This window comes from Canis lupus, chromosome 2 (genome assembly GCF_048164855.1).
Source record: "Canis lupus baileyi chromosome 2, mCanLup2.hap1, whole genome shotgun sequence".
Classification (NCBI taxonomy): domain Eukaryota; kingdom Metazoa; phylum Chordata; class Mammalia; order Carnivora; family Canidae; genus Canis; species Canis lupus.
In genome coordinates, this window is record NC_132839.1 from 78,142,288 (window position 1) to 78,159,809 (window position 17,522).

General features: G+C 32.6%; 1 long non-coding RNA gene across 2 annotated transcripts in view; it reads left to right on the plus strand.

Annotated features, from left to right (window-relative positions):
* The window catches only part of LOC140610529 (uncharacterized), a 41,355-nt gene extending 27,196 nt beyond the window's left edge, over positions 1–14,159 (plus strand). Inside the window, exons 2-6 of one of the 2 annotated variants that reach the window (XR_012012145.1) lie at positions 2,826–2,943; positions 3,548–3,703; positions 11,664–11,736; positions 13,580–13,925; positions 14,079–14,159. This is a non-coding gene — a long non-coding RNA (uncharacterized lncRNA). The remainder of the gene's footprint in view (positions 1–2,825; positions 2,944–3,547; positions 3,704–11,663; positions 11,737–13,579; positions 13,926–14,078) is intronic. The other variant, XR_012012146.1, reaches the window with a different exon arrangement.
* Positions 14,160–17,522: the final 3,363 nt, after the last annotated feature.

The following is a 17,522-nucleotide window of genomic DNA, read 5'->3' on the forward strand; positions in this document are numbered from 1 at the left end:
TTCACAAATGAGGAACATAAATGCTAATAACTTAATTGATGCTAGAACAGTCCAGAGTATATATATAGTAAGGAAAAGTCAGATTTAGATGATGACACAGAGGGTAATGGGGCAAAATTTTAAGTAATAAGAATACTGAATTTAACGAAATTTTTCTGAGTTAGGGTATGGGTTGAGAATAAACTTAATGCATTTGTTTTCCTATCTCCAATCTTACATCCCGTTTAAAATTTTTTCAGGATATTTAATAAGAATGGAAATAATTGTAAAGCTAGAAAGCAATAATAATATTTAAGCTTGCAAATATCTGTATTTTCTTGTATTGACAAGACACTGTGACCTGTTGGTGTTACATAACTAATGCTTTCCTATTATTTTTCCATTTCTTCTATACTGTATCTTCTTTCCTAATACACAACTGAGCAGTTCTCTAACTTTTACCATGAGACATGACCTAATTTCCACTTTTGTGACATTCCCATTTATTTTCTTCTCTGTATTACTCTGAATGTAGTCAATTTTTTATCTCCCTTGTGCATCTATGCTTTTCATTCATTTATAAAAAAGGATTTTTTTAACATCAGTGATTTTTAATTTAAAGAGTATAAATTGTCTTTCACACATTGTCTTTTACATTTCCTTCTTATTGAACTAAGCTTTTGGATATCTATTTTACTCACATGAATTTTAATTAGAGTATTAATTATATATTTCAGAAATTGCTTTTTTAATATAATATTTCCAAGTTTCCATTCATTCGTACTTATTCAACTATTTGTTCTGACTTGCCTCAAGGACATTTTTTTCTCTGTTTTATGTAATCTAACAAAGGCATGAAAGTTGAAATGTAGGAGCTGACATAGAAATCAAGCAATGAAAATTAGGACTGATAACACATAAGTTCAAAAGAGAGGTGCTATCAGATATTAGGCAAAAACCAGGAATTAAAATCAGCCTATATTTCTTGAGTACTCTTAAAATATATAGGCCATAGGAATTAGGATACAACAATTCAGAAACACTGGCTTTTTAAAATCAATTTATTCCCTAGTAATAGAAAATGTTAAGTGACGATTAGAATTCATTATAAGATCAAGCTTGAAAGTGAATATGAGTATGTGATAATCTGAGAATCTACATGCTGGTCTGTGTTATCATATGTGTCTGCTTTTCTCATTACAACAAAAGCCCTTTTGCATGGAGAGCTTGTGTCATTTATTAAGCCATCACCTCTGCCAAGAAGCAATGACAAGGATTTGAAGCAATTATTGTTTAATAACTCATAAATAAATAAATGATAAATAAATAGATAAGGTTAAATAATAGTTAAAATACCTCAAATGCCATAAAAAGAACAAAGTCAAGTTTGGAGCATTTTTAAAAATGAATAGAATCTAAAATGATGCCTTTCATAGTCAACAGCAGTTACTAATGTTTCAAAGTTTCTATCTTAATTTTCATCAAACTTTTCAATATGTTCCCATGCACTTCTTTGATTTTATAGCAATACATCTATTTCCTTTCATGCTTTATGCTTCCAAATGAAGATGAAAAATCAATTACTTCTGAATTGAAAATACTGAATCCAGTTGAAATGTGATTCTCGTATTAAGTTTGCAACCCTTAGTGTAATTCTAAAAGGTGATCTAATTTAATGTATATGTGCTTTATGGAAAATTAAGATGAGTCATGCTACCACTGAATTATTGGTGTGATGTTTTGTTTTGAGCATATTAAGCAGGAAATTCTTAAAATAAGCCTGCCACTGTATATCTGTATTAATAAAACCTGCTGCCATTCTTTAAAACATGGATATATCCTAATACTATTAAAGATTAATATGGTTGGCAGTGACTAAAAGTGTTAGAGCAGTTCAGAGAAGAAAGATATAAGGCAAAAGTTGAATACAAGATTTTCACTGTAAGATCTTAATTGTTGCTAATATAGCTCTTTTACTTATTTACATTTCCTCATAAATAATATAATTTTAAAGGATGTTTTCTCTGGAAAGAATTTTAAAACTAACTTCTTTTTCTTTAAGATTTTATTTATTTATTCATGAGAGACACAGAGAGAGAGGCAGAGACACAAGCAGAGGCAGAAGCAGGCTCCATTCAGAGAGCCTGATGTGGGACTGGATCCCGGGTCTCCAGGATCATGCCCTGGGCTGAAGGCAGCACTAAACCGCTGAGCCACCTGGGCTGCCCTTAAAACTAATTTCTTAAAATATCATTCTTGAGTTTCTCTAGCTACAATGTTTCATTTGGTTTATTTGTAAGGTATGCAGAACTACTAGTTTGTTGAAAAAGTTCAGTTATCTAGAAATATCTACGTGTAAATTTTTGAAGTTCCCATTCATTCATTTCTTCATTTATTCTTTTAACTATTAGCTTTTGACCCTTTATTGTGTGTCAGGCACTGTTCCAGGAATCAAAGATAAAAGAGATACCACCTTTCCTATACAGCCTAGAGTCTGTGAAAAGATAGAGCATATGCAAAATAAGTAACTAAAATACAGTGAGCAGTTCCTTAACCTTGGCATTCTTGTGGGGGTCTATCCTGTCTACCATAGAATTTTTTTTTTTTTTTTTGAGCAGCATCCCTGGTTTTGCATGCTAGATGCCAGTATCTCTCCTTCCCTAGTCACAGAAACCAAAAATGTTGCCAGATATCATAAAATGTTCCTTAAGGAACAGAATGGCTTCTGCCTGAAGATGACACGTACAGAGTATATTAGAAGTGAAGTGCTTTGGAGAACAATAAAATTGTACAGATGGTTTTCCTTGGCATAGTTACTAGGAATCACAGCCTTCTTCCACTTGTAGTTCTGCTCGGAGCTCACCTTCCACTTGAGAATCTAGAAGAAAGGTTGTTGGAAAACAACTCTTAACTGAGCAGCTGCTTCCAAAGAACATCATGGAAGGAAAGGATGAAATTGTTATGGTAAGTTACTTGCCCCTCCCTTAACTGACAAGGGCAGGAACCAGTTAGGAGGACTAATATAGTGTCCAGATAATATGTTAAAAATTTATAATGTTGGGCTATTCCATTGTCTCCCAATTTTGCATTTCTCATATTCTGCAGCATTTTCTTGTAGGCTTCCTTCTTTTATTATTTTTTCTCTCCTTCATTTACTAATAACTTCTAAAACAATGACATAATCTTTGAATAATTTGTCTAGTTGTCTGTAATGATTAATCTTCTTTCTCTGTTGATACTTCTCAGAAATAAGGAGTATATTCATAAGGCATAGGGCCATGGTGAATGATAGAAGACGTGATGAGACTAAAGTACACAAGCATCAAATTCAAAGCCCTTTTCTTATTAAACACATTGCTTCTGGAAATTAATTGGCTTTAGATCATCATCTCTGTAAGACAGAAGCCTTACTAAGATATCAATCTGTTTCACAGCTGAGCAATGATGTAAAAAAATAAAGCATACATATTTAAACACATAAATATATATGTTCATGAAAATTAAAATATAGGAGAGAATCTTTTTGATAATTACAGCTTTTGCCTTTGTTGTTCCTTTTCTAAAATAGGTAATATTTTTATTATCACTATGGAAACGTTTTAAAAATTCTTCCTTTCATACTACATTACAATCATCTGAATATGAAATATCTAGTGCAATAATGACTGATAACCACCATGATACCAGGGATTGAAATGGCCAAGTTACGAAGTAATATAGATAGGTAAGGAATAAATTGCTTATTTTCTTTTTTTTAATTGGTTGTTTTCTAATAGATTTTCATTACTCTGCTTTTCACAAATATGTAAAATGTTATATTTTATTAAGTACCACAAAGGTGTTTGGGTCCATAGTTAATGAGCAATACAGAGTATTTTCCATCTAGTTATGATACTCAAAAACCTATCCACTTTTAAAAGTATATGTGGACTTTTTAATATTCTATTTATTTTCTGTCATCACAACCTACTCAACACACAAAAATGAAAATGAACTGCTATTGAATTGCACAGCAGTGTGGGAATATATCCCTTTCAAAGTGCTATAGGAAACAGACCTGAAAAATTCTTTTTTTTTTTTTTTTTGAAAAATTCTTATTTGATCCACTGTAAGAAATATTACTGAGAATGATGTTAATTATATAGTAACTAGTTATATAGTTATAACTATATAAACTATATAGTTTGAGGTTCACGATTGCACAGGTAAAAATGTCTAATAGAAAGTTTCTAAAATAATTATCTCATTGATATTATAAGCATTAGTTGGATTCTTTGCAATTAACTTGAATTATTTTCACTAATGGAATTCATGGAATGATAAAAACAAAATCTGTATCCTAAAAATTATAAAAACATAGGTTTGTATTGTTTTCTATTATCTTCATTGCTACTGATGTGATATGTGTTAGCATATGGTCCTCCCTAATATTATTTATCCTTGTTTTTTAATTTATGTTATATTATATTCTCTGAGACTCTATACTCTGCCCTACATATTTTCAAACCAAGGATATGTATAAATAAAATAAATAAACTGTCTTTTCTAAAAATTCTGACATAATAATTCATTAATTTACATAAATAAAACATTTTAAACTCTTAGTTAAATATTTATCTATCATTTGAAATTTGAACTGTTCATATGAAGAATCATTGACCAAAAAAACACCACCAACAGGAGCAATAAAAACAACAAATATTCCCTAAATTTCTACAGAGTCATATGTCCCAAACTGTCAACTCACTAGTAAATCAACAGAACTCACAAATCTTTTCTGTAGCCACAATGCTTCTTCACACTGCTTCAGCATAGGGTTCAACTTTCACCTTATTAGATTCTACCCTATGTGATGTTGCCTGGCACTTCCTTTTAAAATAACTTTTTGAAAAAATTACCATAAAAGCAATGCATATTTGAAACAGAAAATCTAAAACCAAAGGACTTCTTACATGTGTGTATTAATATTTCCAAAGTCTTCTATGAACATCCATGCTATGAATAGATAGAAATATATATATTTCACAGAAATTATAGAATCATTAGAGACTTATTTTCTAATTCCCTCCTTTCATTCACTATCCTTTTTTCAACCTCATTAAGCACCCTCCCTCATATCTTTTTAATGACCACAAATCAATCTACCTAATGGACTTACCATAATATGTTTAGGAACTCACATTATTAGGTGAGTTAAATGATTCTGCAGTATAAGCCATGTTTTGACTACATTGAACAGTTTTAATTTCGAGCAGATGAGTTCCAAAGTATAAGTTCTTTGAAGTAGAATTGAGGCAAAAAGCAAGCCAAATACCAAAATTTTAACATAAGATGTCAAATTGTTACAAAACCTGAAAGTTTTTTAGTACATCTGCACCCGATTGTTCTTGTTGCACTGAAATATTTATTATATTACCACCAGCTCAAGAATAATTACTGGGATGCCTGGATGGCTCAGTGGTTGAATGCCTGCCTTTGGCTCAGGGTGTGATCCCAGGGTCTTGGGATCAAGTCTCACAATGGGCTCCCTGCATGGAGCCTGCTTCTCCCTCTGCCTGTGTCTCTGCCTCTCTCTGTGACTTTCATGAATAAGTAAATAAATATTTTATAAAAATTTTGCAATATATTTAAAATCAGACAGCATTGACTAGTGCTGATAGTACTAGAATCATAGGGCAGGAACAATGTTTACATGTTCTTTTTCAACTTCACAGTTTCTACCACAGTATTTGACTAGATGAAACATTTTAAGGTTACTTCCCAGGAAATCAGGTCTTCTTTTTTATTTTGCTTTGTATCATTTGTATGCTTATCTAATATAAGAACTGGAAACCAGAATAAATGGTGATCAACAAGGTTTAAATGAATAGTTAAGTGTCTGTTATAACACGAAAAATAAACATCTGGAAGGTGATTTAACAAATAATTAGCACCAGACAATAAAAAGAAACTTTCCCTTTAACACTAATATAAGAAAATGATATGAATATTATTTAGGCAGTTCCCTCAAACCCAACAGGAAATCTTACTGAACTAAGATCATGGAGGAAAATACTATAATTAGAGAGGGCATCTATATGCAATGCTGTCATTCCACACTACTCATTTCTGTGCAGAATTATTTCTTCAGCACAAAATCTATTTAAATTAATTCAAAAATACCTTGGAAATAGATTTATTTTCAAAAATGCTATAAAATGTGAAAATATATTCTGCTTTGATAAGAGATTTTATTAAAACCTAGAGAAAAGGATATGCCAAATAATTTAGATTGGCACATATTTTTGTCATAGCCTTAGACTAATAAAAACACATTTACTTTATTATTCCTACAAACACACCACTTTGATCTGGAAAGGAGTTTTGTAACTATATTCATAGTCACACAACAGCTGAAAGTATCTAATTTGCCAAAGATCTACCAAGCATTAAATTTTAATACTGGAATCAAAGTGTCATTATGTAAGATATGTGTATAATTAGAAGAAAATATTGTGTTTGGAAAGGAGGCTGATTAATGATGCGACTTGAATGTGTCCTTGTATTTAGCCATCTTGGCTAGCCACCATTTTTGTAAACAACCATTTAATAAATGAATCTGCTAAGTTGTAGGAAAAAGTTAAAAGATAGATTTACACCAACCCATTTTGATGGTTTCTTATCTATAAAATACAGGTATGGTTTTGGTTTGAGACATAACTTGAGCCTATATTAAAATACATAGAAAAAATGGTATCAGTATTATTTGGTGTAAAAACAACATCAAACACCTTTCAATTCTTTGTGAGATGATTAACATATGCTTTTTGTAAGATAAATAATGACCTAACATAAACAAAAAAGATATATACTATTTTTACATAATAAAATAGAGAAAAACCATAAAGAAATTAATATTTACTCATTATCTCTTTACCCAGAAATTTGTAAGAAAGAATGGAAGTTTGGGGCTTTATCTTCCTAGTTTTATTTTTCCATTATATAGATTATATATAAGGTATACTTCATAAATTTAACCTAAATTTTATTATATGTTATATATACAAACATCATCTATATTATTAAAATTTTTCCATTTTTTGCTGTGTGTTTTTAAAAGATATGAGAGGATACATACAAAAAGAATCCTTTGTTCTGGTCATTATCCCATTATCTCTCCTCCCAACCCAACACTTAGCAGCACCCTTAATTTAAAGTATACATCTAATATTGTTGGTGTATTTACCACACATGCAAATTATAAAAATATACTATATTGTCTTCTCAAAATTTCCCTTAGTGCTATGATAAGAATGTATCCTTTTGTACTTTGGCTTTTTTACTAAGTTCAAGGTTTTTTTTTTTAAGATTTTATTTATTTATTCATGAGATACGCACAAAGAGAGAGAGGCAGAGACAGATGTAGAGAGAGAAGCAGGCTCCATGCAGGGAGCCCGATGTGGGACTTGATCTTGGGTCTTCAGGATTGGGCCCTGGGCTGAAGGCAGCGCTAAACCGCTGAGCCACCCAGGTTGCCCCGACATTTAGTCATTAACTTGACTGCTACATAGAACACACACACACACACACACACACACACACACACACACACAAGTCGTATTTCCATTGTTCTACTGGTGTAAGCGCAAGATGTGTCCAATTCTCCACTATTGCCGTGCCTTAACAAAATTTTACATGTTTCCTTGTGCAAGTTTAGATATTTTTCTTCAGATTTCATGTTCACCATAAAATCCCTATCCTTAGGTTATGTGTGTGTTTGATTGTGTTAATTAATGCTGAAGACCTTTCCAAAATGTTCAGTTTATATCTCACCAGCAAAAATGCAAGTATACCATTGTCCATTTCTTCCTATTATGTCTGTACCATATACTATAAGTAATGCTTAAAACAATTTTGTATAATTTTGTAAAACTTGAAAGAGTATTTCATTTTCTTTAATTTGTATCCTCTAGGTTATTGGTAGGGCAAAATATAATTTCATATTTTTATTGGTCATTTAAGTCAAACTTTATGAATTGACAGCACATCATTTTTTCCACTTTTTTCTGTTGAATTGCCTTTTGTTAACATATTTTAGACATTGTTTAAATATTATTGATGCCAAAATCTTTCAAATAATTTCTTTTATTTTGTTTCCTCAACTTTGTATCTTTTATCATAATGAAATGCTAATATTAGCAATTTTATCAAGCTCCTGTTTTATTTTTTGAATAGTGTTATTGAACAAACTTTTTGCATAACAAAAATATTTCTCTATTTTTGACAATGTTAAAATTGCATTTCAAATCTATCTTTAATATATTATGAGATCAAGAATGAATTTCATACTTTTCCTTCTGCATGTGATGAAATAATTGTTTTCAAAAGAATGTATTATATAGTCAAGGTTTTCCTGAGTGATTTATAAAGCAAACTCTTGTCACAAATATTCTGATATATATGGTCTTTTCCTGCCAATTTGTCTATATTTATGCCAATTTCATACTGTTTTAATTAGTATTGCTGTTTATCCAGGGCTTGCTCAGGACAACCGAAGGCATGCCAGAATGTCCAATGCAATGAATCTAATATGAAAATTATCTGTAAAGTTCACAGAACTAAAAGGACGAAAGGGAGATAGTGAGACATCCCGAATTTGAACAACAGCAGAAAGGCACTCCCATCCATAGGGCTGGAAAGTCGTCATTGGAGAGCTGTTGTTTGTGAGATCTCATGGTTAGGATGAAGGGGGTATTTGCCTTGGATATAGCCAGAACCTTAGAGAAGATGCAACCACTGCCAGAGATGCTGCATTGGAGAAGAGATAAAGAAGCAGAAATAATCCATTTCCCCCCAACTATCACTCTTTATTCTCAGAATACCATTCGTTAGCCTAAGGCCAGTAGGTACGACCACCTGGGAAATGTAGTTTCATTTATCAGTGCAAATAAATAATGGGCAGAGTAAGTATATAATAAATCCCAACATAAGGAAAGTTATGCTACCACCTGTTCTTAATCTTACAAAAATTGACTTTGCTTTTTAATATTACAAAAATGGCCTTTGCTTTTTAATTTATCTTGATTTCTTTATGTGAAATGTAGAAGTCAATTGTCAAATTCACTAAATAAAGGGAAGAAAAAGAAAGGAAAAGATGAGTTTGTATTATGGTTAAATTCACACATAAGTTAATTTGGGAAATCCTTGATGTATTTGTATGGAGATGGTATGTATGGTAATTTACACCATGAAGACTAGAGAACATATCTGTAAGGTTCACTACTTACTAGCTCTATACACAACATATCTCTGAATCAGCTTTCCCATCTGCAAGAGGAATATAGTCAATAAAGTAAGCTTGTTATATTTTTAAAAATATTTTATTTATTTATTCATGAGAGACACAGACAGAGGTAGACACATAGGCAGAGGGAGAAGCAGGCTCCCTGCAGGGGTGCCTGATGCGGGACTTGATCCCAGGACCCCAGGATCACAACCTAAGCCAAAGGCAGATGCTCAACCTCTGAGCCACCTAGGTGCTCTAAGCTTGTGATTTTTAAATAAATATGTGGAAAGCACTTAGAACAAGACCTGGTTCATAGCAGGTACTCGGTAACATTGTCCTTTTTGGTGTTGTGTCATAACTATTATCATTAAGGATTTTTGTAAGTTTTTCTGTCAATCATTACGGTATATCACTTACTCAATTATTTGTAATTAAACAACATTTGTAGTTTCACTATAAAAATCTTATATATCCTCTAAAAAAAGTATTTTTATCCTAACTATATTGCATTCTAGTTAAATTCCACAGTATCTACTCCCAATTCACTACTTCTCTTTCAAACACTGTCCAGGCTATAATTTTTACACACACTAAATTTCACAAATTTTAATATCAATGTTTTTCCATTTCATGATTAGTTTATTTCCCCCTTTACTTTATACTTTATTTTTGTTTCTTTTCTATGGTTCTTTTTTGGAAGGTCAGATGCAAACATGTGTGTTGATGTCATATTGTTGTAGCATTTATATTTCACGGGAGGAAATTTGCCTTTCGTGTGTGTGCATACATGTGCATGCTGTCTTCTTTACTAACAGTGTTCCTTTTCTATCTTTTTATTTTATAGGCTCATTTTGAGTGGCAGTGGTATATTTGCTCTTTCACTGTACCTTGTCTGTTGTTTCAAAGTTCTTTCTTCCAACCCCTACATATGGTGACTGATATTGTCAATGGTTCCTCCTACTGCGTAAATACAGAGACATCAGAGATCTAGCCCCTGAGCCAGTAGGTCCAGTTCAGTCACGGTACAAATTCTAATTGACATATCCCGTTTCTTTCTGCTTCTCATGATAATAAGATTGGGGGTGTTGAGAAGAGCGCACAGCATGATTCACCTTTTCCTCCTTAGCCTCATTTTATGAGTGATGAAGCTCTACGCCATGCCTTGATGTCACCTAGTGGGATGAGATCCAGCCCCTAGTTTCACATAAATTCCCAGTTTAGATGTGCCTATAAATAAAATTCAAAAACCAGAAAAGAAAAAATATCCAAGTAAATAAATCACCATAATAAAAACGTGAGATGAATTTATTCCTGGTGAAATAAATTATTAGTGTAATCTGTTACAGCATTATTAGCTAAGATTTTCCCTTTAGAAAAAAGCCTCTAGGTTCTCTTGCCTGTTCTTGTGTGAGGGACTCAATATACCTGTAACTTAACTCCTTATTAACAGTTTAGGTTTCTGTTATGTATCTAAAGATACTTATAATTGTTAGTGCACTATGTTCTATCAATTATCACCATTTTAAAATGTATTGATCATGGCTCTGTGTTTAAGATGGATATATCCTGAAATATGAAATGATAAAGCCATCTGGTCACAAAGACCCTGAGTAAGTTATATATGCCATTTCTAATTCTCTTAAGAAACATTGCAAGCTAGGTGTGAGATCATGGAGTAGGTGCCTAACATAGGATTTGAAGGTTGTTTTGTTTGATTCCAAAACTCATATCCCTTCCATTTATCACCAGTTGTAGTGACAAGTAAATTTATTTTCACTTTGTGGAGGTGGTAAAGCACAGTGAATGTGTCACATAAAGGGAATGCAATCAAATGTATTTGTGGTCAAAATACAAAGAATCCCAAGTAGAAAATGTGTGGAACCTTAAGTGCTGGCTTGTGGGCAGAGACTATCACCATTCTCAAGACTTTAGTCTGGATGGGTGAACATTGACGAAATGAAGATCATGGATATACAGTGTTCATGTCACTTTCTACTATAGATTAAAAGCATTGCAGAGAAACTACCCCTGAGGCAAACCACATATTCCTAGCACCCAAAGGGCCTATTTAATGTATGGTAAGGATAATTGCAGATTTTTTGAACATTAGTCCCATCAGTACAGCTTAGCACATGTTCACTGACATGGGAGTATGCAAAATCAAAGTTGTATTTCTCTAGCAAATTGATAAATTGTGCAGAACTTGAACATGGGGCCCTAGAAGCCATTCTAAATGGTATCTATATTAACTTACAACGTTATTAATTGTACAGACTCCTGATGTAACCATTTATAAAGAGGATGCTAATGTGGTAATCTAAATCTATCACGTTTGTTAAAAAAATTAGTTTTTGTTATAATTTGTGTATTTTCACATTTTATAGACTTTTTAATTAAGTTTTTATTTTTTCTTAACTAGGTTTGTGAGAGACAACAGCCAAGTGCTACAGAAGTGACTTAACCTACATCTGAGAAAAGCTGCTGTTAAAAATGTATAGTTTCTGTTGTTTGCAATTTTTCTTTTTTATTTATTTATTTGAGAGAAAGAGAAAGAGAGAGGGCATGAGGAGGGAGAGGGGCACTGAAGGTGGAGTGGGCAGCCTGAGGCAGGGATCTATCCCAGGACCCCAAGATGGTGACCTGAGTGGAAGTCTGACGCTCAGCCGATTGGGCCACCCAGACACCCCTTATTTTGCAATTTTTCATTGTGGCTGCAAACTAAGCATCATTCTGCTTCTCTTTCCATTTATCAAGACATATTGCTTCAAGTATGAGATTATAATTGAAAATAGAAAGCATATTTTTGTTGGTTTGGGGAAAGAATAACCAATTGCTTATGAAACATGCTACAAAGCTATACAAATTTCATTTTTATACTTCTATAATGCTATGCTGCCCTGGAAAAGGTTGAAATGTATCTACTATTAATTCAGGAGTATGTACACACTAGTGTCCTGGTACAGTTCATCTTTCCTATTCAAATTTCCCTGCTCTCTTCAAGATTAATTTTGCACAAATCGGCATACTGCTCTTTTCATTATTACCGTGACATTCAGTTTTGCCAATGAGTTCTTAGATGGATGGAGTAAGTTATCTATGCTAATTAATGATAGTAAAATGCTCTTAAATGTTAAATCATGTTCTCGGTGTGTTTAAGACAAAAGCCTTTCCAAGGTGATCTTGAATAGTCTTTTTTCTCCCCCAGCTATCACCTCCGCTCCCCTAAATTAATGTTTCTGGCATTTCTGGATCAGAATGCTAATTTATTGAGTGAGCAAGGTGAAAATGATGGCAAACAAGCACTTCTCTGCTCATTCTTGGGAAAATGTCAAATTCGGGATGTGAATTCTTCTTTCTTCCCATTCATCTTTTCTCTTACCGTTTTTTTTCTTTCCTTCATTCCTGCTATTCTTCCTTTCTTTTTGTTCTCCATATTTTTGCCTTCACCCAATTTATACAATTAAAACATGTGTTGAGAGGTATGTCACTTATCTGTTCCATGGTAACAAATTACCAAAATTAATGGCTAAAGGATCAACCATTTATTTGCCTCATAATTCTGCAGGTTAGCACTGGTCTAGACTCAGCTGAGTGGTTATTCTAATCTGGGTCAGACTCAACTGGGATTATTCATGTTTCTGTAGTCAGTTGACATGTTGGCAGGAGGCTATCTAGTCCCAGGTGACCTCACATACATTTATGGATGCTGTCTGGCTGTCAGCCTGAAAGAGGGAAATTAGTGGGTGACTTCCTTCTTATTATTCAATATGCGAGCCCAGGCTAGTTTGCATGGAGACTTCAGGGTTCACAGAGCAGGAGGAGAAAACAAATTCCAATGAGCAAGCTTTTTAAATGTGTCTTCTTGTTCACATGTTGCTATTGTCCATTGGTCAAAACAAATCACATGACAAAGTGTCTAATTAAAAGACATTGATGCAGAGTCTTCCACAAGAGCCTTTTTTGCTAGGTACCTCTGTTGTTACTGGAAACAAAATTCATAAAATAACTGGCAGCGCAAAGTCTAGCATGCTAGACAGACTGAGTGACTTTAGAGAATGGAGAAATTATAGTTTTGAAATGCTTGCTCTACTTATGCTATATGTTGGCAAATTGAACTCCAATAATAAAAAAAAAAAGAAATGCTTGCTCTGTCTGTGGACTTTGGTTACCTTATCTTATTTAATATAACAAATAAGGATAGGATGTGTTATGTTGCTCAATATGCCAGCGAAGAAACAAGATTCTCTTGCTCCTTATTACAGACAAGGTGATTAGCAGAGCCAGGATTTTTACAAAAGTATGCCTTATGCCAAAAATTGTGTTTTTCCTTTGTAGCATGCTGCAATAAGTAATAAGACCTTTTCAATGACTCAGAATATTCAAAATTCATTGAAGTTATAGAGGGATCATCCAACAAACCAAGTGCCAACTCTGCCTAAAGGAAACAGCTTAACTCCTGCATGGTTCTCAATGGTTTAGCAACTGTCTTTAACTCTCAGGAGCTGCCTCAGGGATAGGCTAAATTAAACAAAGTAAAAATTAAAAATAAAATCATTGCTGCAAACTTCATAAGTATATAAGCTGAAGGCTATACTTATTGCTATTCTAAGATCATTGACTTCAACATTTTTCCTCTTCAAAATCTTGGTTGGATATTCAAGCCCTGAAGCCACCTGGTATAGTGAGTTTGTTTTTCACTTCTACTTGTACAAAAGTCTGTCTGTCTGTTAATATTTCTCAAATTTTGCTGCTTATTTGACTAATATTTTAGCTTTAGGCTTGCCAGCAGTGTTGCTCTTTTTAAATCTCTTCTGATCCATCTAATTCTTTCCAGATGCCATGGTTCAAAGTGAATACCTCCAGCTGCCTCACCACCTTTCTCACCATCCATGGCCACAAGTGTTCCAAACAAGGAGTAAGTGAATTCTGAAAGATTTAACAGATGGTTCAGATGGTTTGTTTTTGTTTCTTGTAGTTTTTTTTTTTCTTTTCTTTCATTCTTTTTTTTTTTTTTTTTAATCCAGGCAGTTTTGAAATACTCATTCTGCTTTCATGGAGATACAAATAATATCATGGAGAAAAATACTCTACTTTCTTTAACTAGGAAAAATGACTGTATATCAAACAAACAAGCAAATGAAAAACAGAAAACATCAACAACAGAGAAAAAAATCTTTCCACTTATTAGTCTTGATCTTTGGGAGATATTTGTGGTAGCCATTGGCTACATGTCAATATGTGCTACATAATGTATTATAGTACTATCCATAAGTAAGACCATATCTCCTTTCAAAGAATTAATATACCAATGGGAACAAATATGTAAAATAAATGCAATATTGCATGGAAAGGAAATCATGAAAAATGTGTACAAGGTGGATTTGGCATAAACAAGGAAGCAATTCACATTTAGAGTTTATTTGGAGAATAAAATAAAGAATAATTTCTGAACTTGCTTAAACAAGAATGTAACTCCACTGGAAGTAATAAGAATAAGGAAACATATTCAAGTAAATTAAATCCAAAAAATGAGCATGATTTCAAGATATTATGTATTTCCTAAAGACTAGTTAAATAACTTTCAAGGTTCTATCCTTACTCCTTCTTTTCCCTGCCTTTAATTTTAACAATTGATGAATTGATAAGTATTTTTATTTTTTTTATTTTTTTTTAATTTATTTTTTATTGGTGTTCAATTTACTAACATACAGAATAATCCCCAGTGGATAAGTATTTTTAAAACTCACTAAATTTGTATTTATTCAGAGGCTATTATTTATATGTACATATGCTATGTGTTTATATGTGTATATACATACATATATTTATGTATTTTATGTATGTATACACATATGTACATATATGCACATAATTATATAATATACATGCATATTTCATATGTATACATATTTCATATGTATATTTACATACACAAATATACCTGTATACATATTTAAATCCAGTGACTACAATTTTACTTTATTATTTGAAGAAATGTTAAGGTTCTCAAACTTGATGAAAATGTCAATAGTCCTAATGATAGAAAAATAAAACCTGGTAAAGTCCATTTTAGTTTCTTTGACTCATTCCAACTTATTTTTGTCAGTAGGAGCAGAATTTGTCAACTTATATTGTCACAAGCATAATATATAACATGTTAAACTGTCCATTTTTAATAGCTATATATAGACAAAAAATTTAAAGACCTGGAGCTGAAAAAAGGTTCTAAGTGACAAAAACAGTAAGATCAAAATGAAAATTTGTGTGAATGTAAAGCTAAGTAGAATCATGTCATGGAATTAGAAGTTGAGGTAATGGTTTCAAACTCTGATTCTTTCCACAATAAAGGGATAGATGGCACTGTCAGTGCACATCATTGATCTTTGATCATAGAAAGAATAGTGACATTTCATTTTCCTAAAAATATTCTAATACATTAAAGTGTAATTAAAAGAAATAAAGGGTAAGCCATTCTCATACAAATATTTAAAAATACATGGTAAAGATAATATTTAAATAATCATCTAATATGGGCTCCAGTAAGATAATAAAGCTAGTTTATTTTTTTTAAGACTTTATTTATTTATTCATGACAGACACACAGAGAGAGGGAGAGACACAGGCAGAGGGAGATGCAGGCTCCTCTTGAATCAGGGAGCCAGATGTGGGACTGGATCCCAGGTCTCCAGGATCAGGCCCTGGGCTGAAGGTGGAGCTAAACCGCTGAGCCACCTGGGCTGCCCAAAGAATTTGCTTATTTATTTGACAAAGAAAGAGATAAAACACAGGCCTGGGGAGTGGAAGAAACAGGCTTCCTGCTGAGCAGACAGTCTTTGTGGGGCTAGATTCCAGGACTCTGAGATCATGACCTGAGCCAAAGGCAGGTGCTTAACTGACTGAGCTACCCAGATGCACCCAATAAAGCTAGTTTAAAAGAAAATTCAGAAACCCAAGAAAACACAGGTGGTACCATCTTCTATCCATAAGTTAACGTCCATTTCCACTAAGTTTCAAAATAGATCAAACCAATGAAATTCACAGGTTCCTACAGAATAAGACATCCATTAAGGGTATACAATGTACACACTTCATAGACACAACTCCCATCCATCTTTTTGCCTATTTTATTCTCTTATATTTTTAAAATGTGCCTTCATATTTTTGAGACACTTATATCTAAATCGTTACTGAAATGGTAATGATTTTTTTTCTCCAGTTAAGACAAAATAACTTTTATTATTCTTCCAGGTTTTTGTTTTTATTTTTTCTTCCATCAAAGACAAAGGGAAATCTCAGGATTATTTTAGTGATTAAAATAATTGTCAGAAAATATCTAACAAGAAACACAATCTGAGTTCTACACATTACAAAACATACAATACATATTTTAAGTACCAGAGGCATAAGATCCATTTGCTGACAACTTAAGATCTGCAAAAATCTCAAAAGTGATCAAATCTGTTTTTCTCCATAATTTTACATTAATATGAATAGTATGTAAAGCAAGTACTGTTTTAACAAATTTGCCTACATTTAACAATCCTCCTTTCTGATATAAGTAAACACATAATTGATGGCAGAGAAAACAATCTGTTATGTATAAGAAATTACCACTTAAAATCTCAAACTTACTTTTTAAGGATAGAGTAGTGTGGATGAGAAATTTCTGTGGGTGGTAATCATTTTACAGATCAAATCATCACTTTGTACACTTTAAATTTACATGTTATACATCATTTATATTTCAATAAAGCTAAGGAGAAAAAGGTCAATTCTATGAAATAGTCCCAATTAGGGAATGAAAAACAATAGAACTGCTACAACTAGTACAACATACACATCTACTATATGTATATATATACACACACACATACAATTTCTATTTCTAACAGTTGATTACTCTTTGGGTTTCTTATTACCGCTTAGCAAATATTCCCTTCCTTCCTTCCTCTCCTCCTTCCTTCTGTTCTTTTCTCTTATTAAAAAACAAAAAACAAAAAACAAAAAAAAACCCACTTAACTCTTTATGTTCCACCTAAGTGATTTCACAGCATATTTATTTTCATTCTTATCCTCAGATCTTCTCACATTCCTTCTATTTTTAGACATTTCTACCCTCTTCGCATGGCTAACACTATTTACTATTCAATATTCAATTCAAATATGTGATGCTTAGGGAGAATTTTCCTTGGACTCTTTTGGCAATGATGGGGCCTGTTAAGGGTCCTTTACTGCTTCAAGTTAATTCTCTGGCATCTTTCATATTCTTTCACATCTA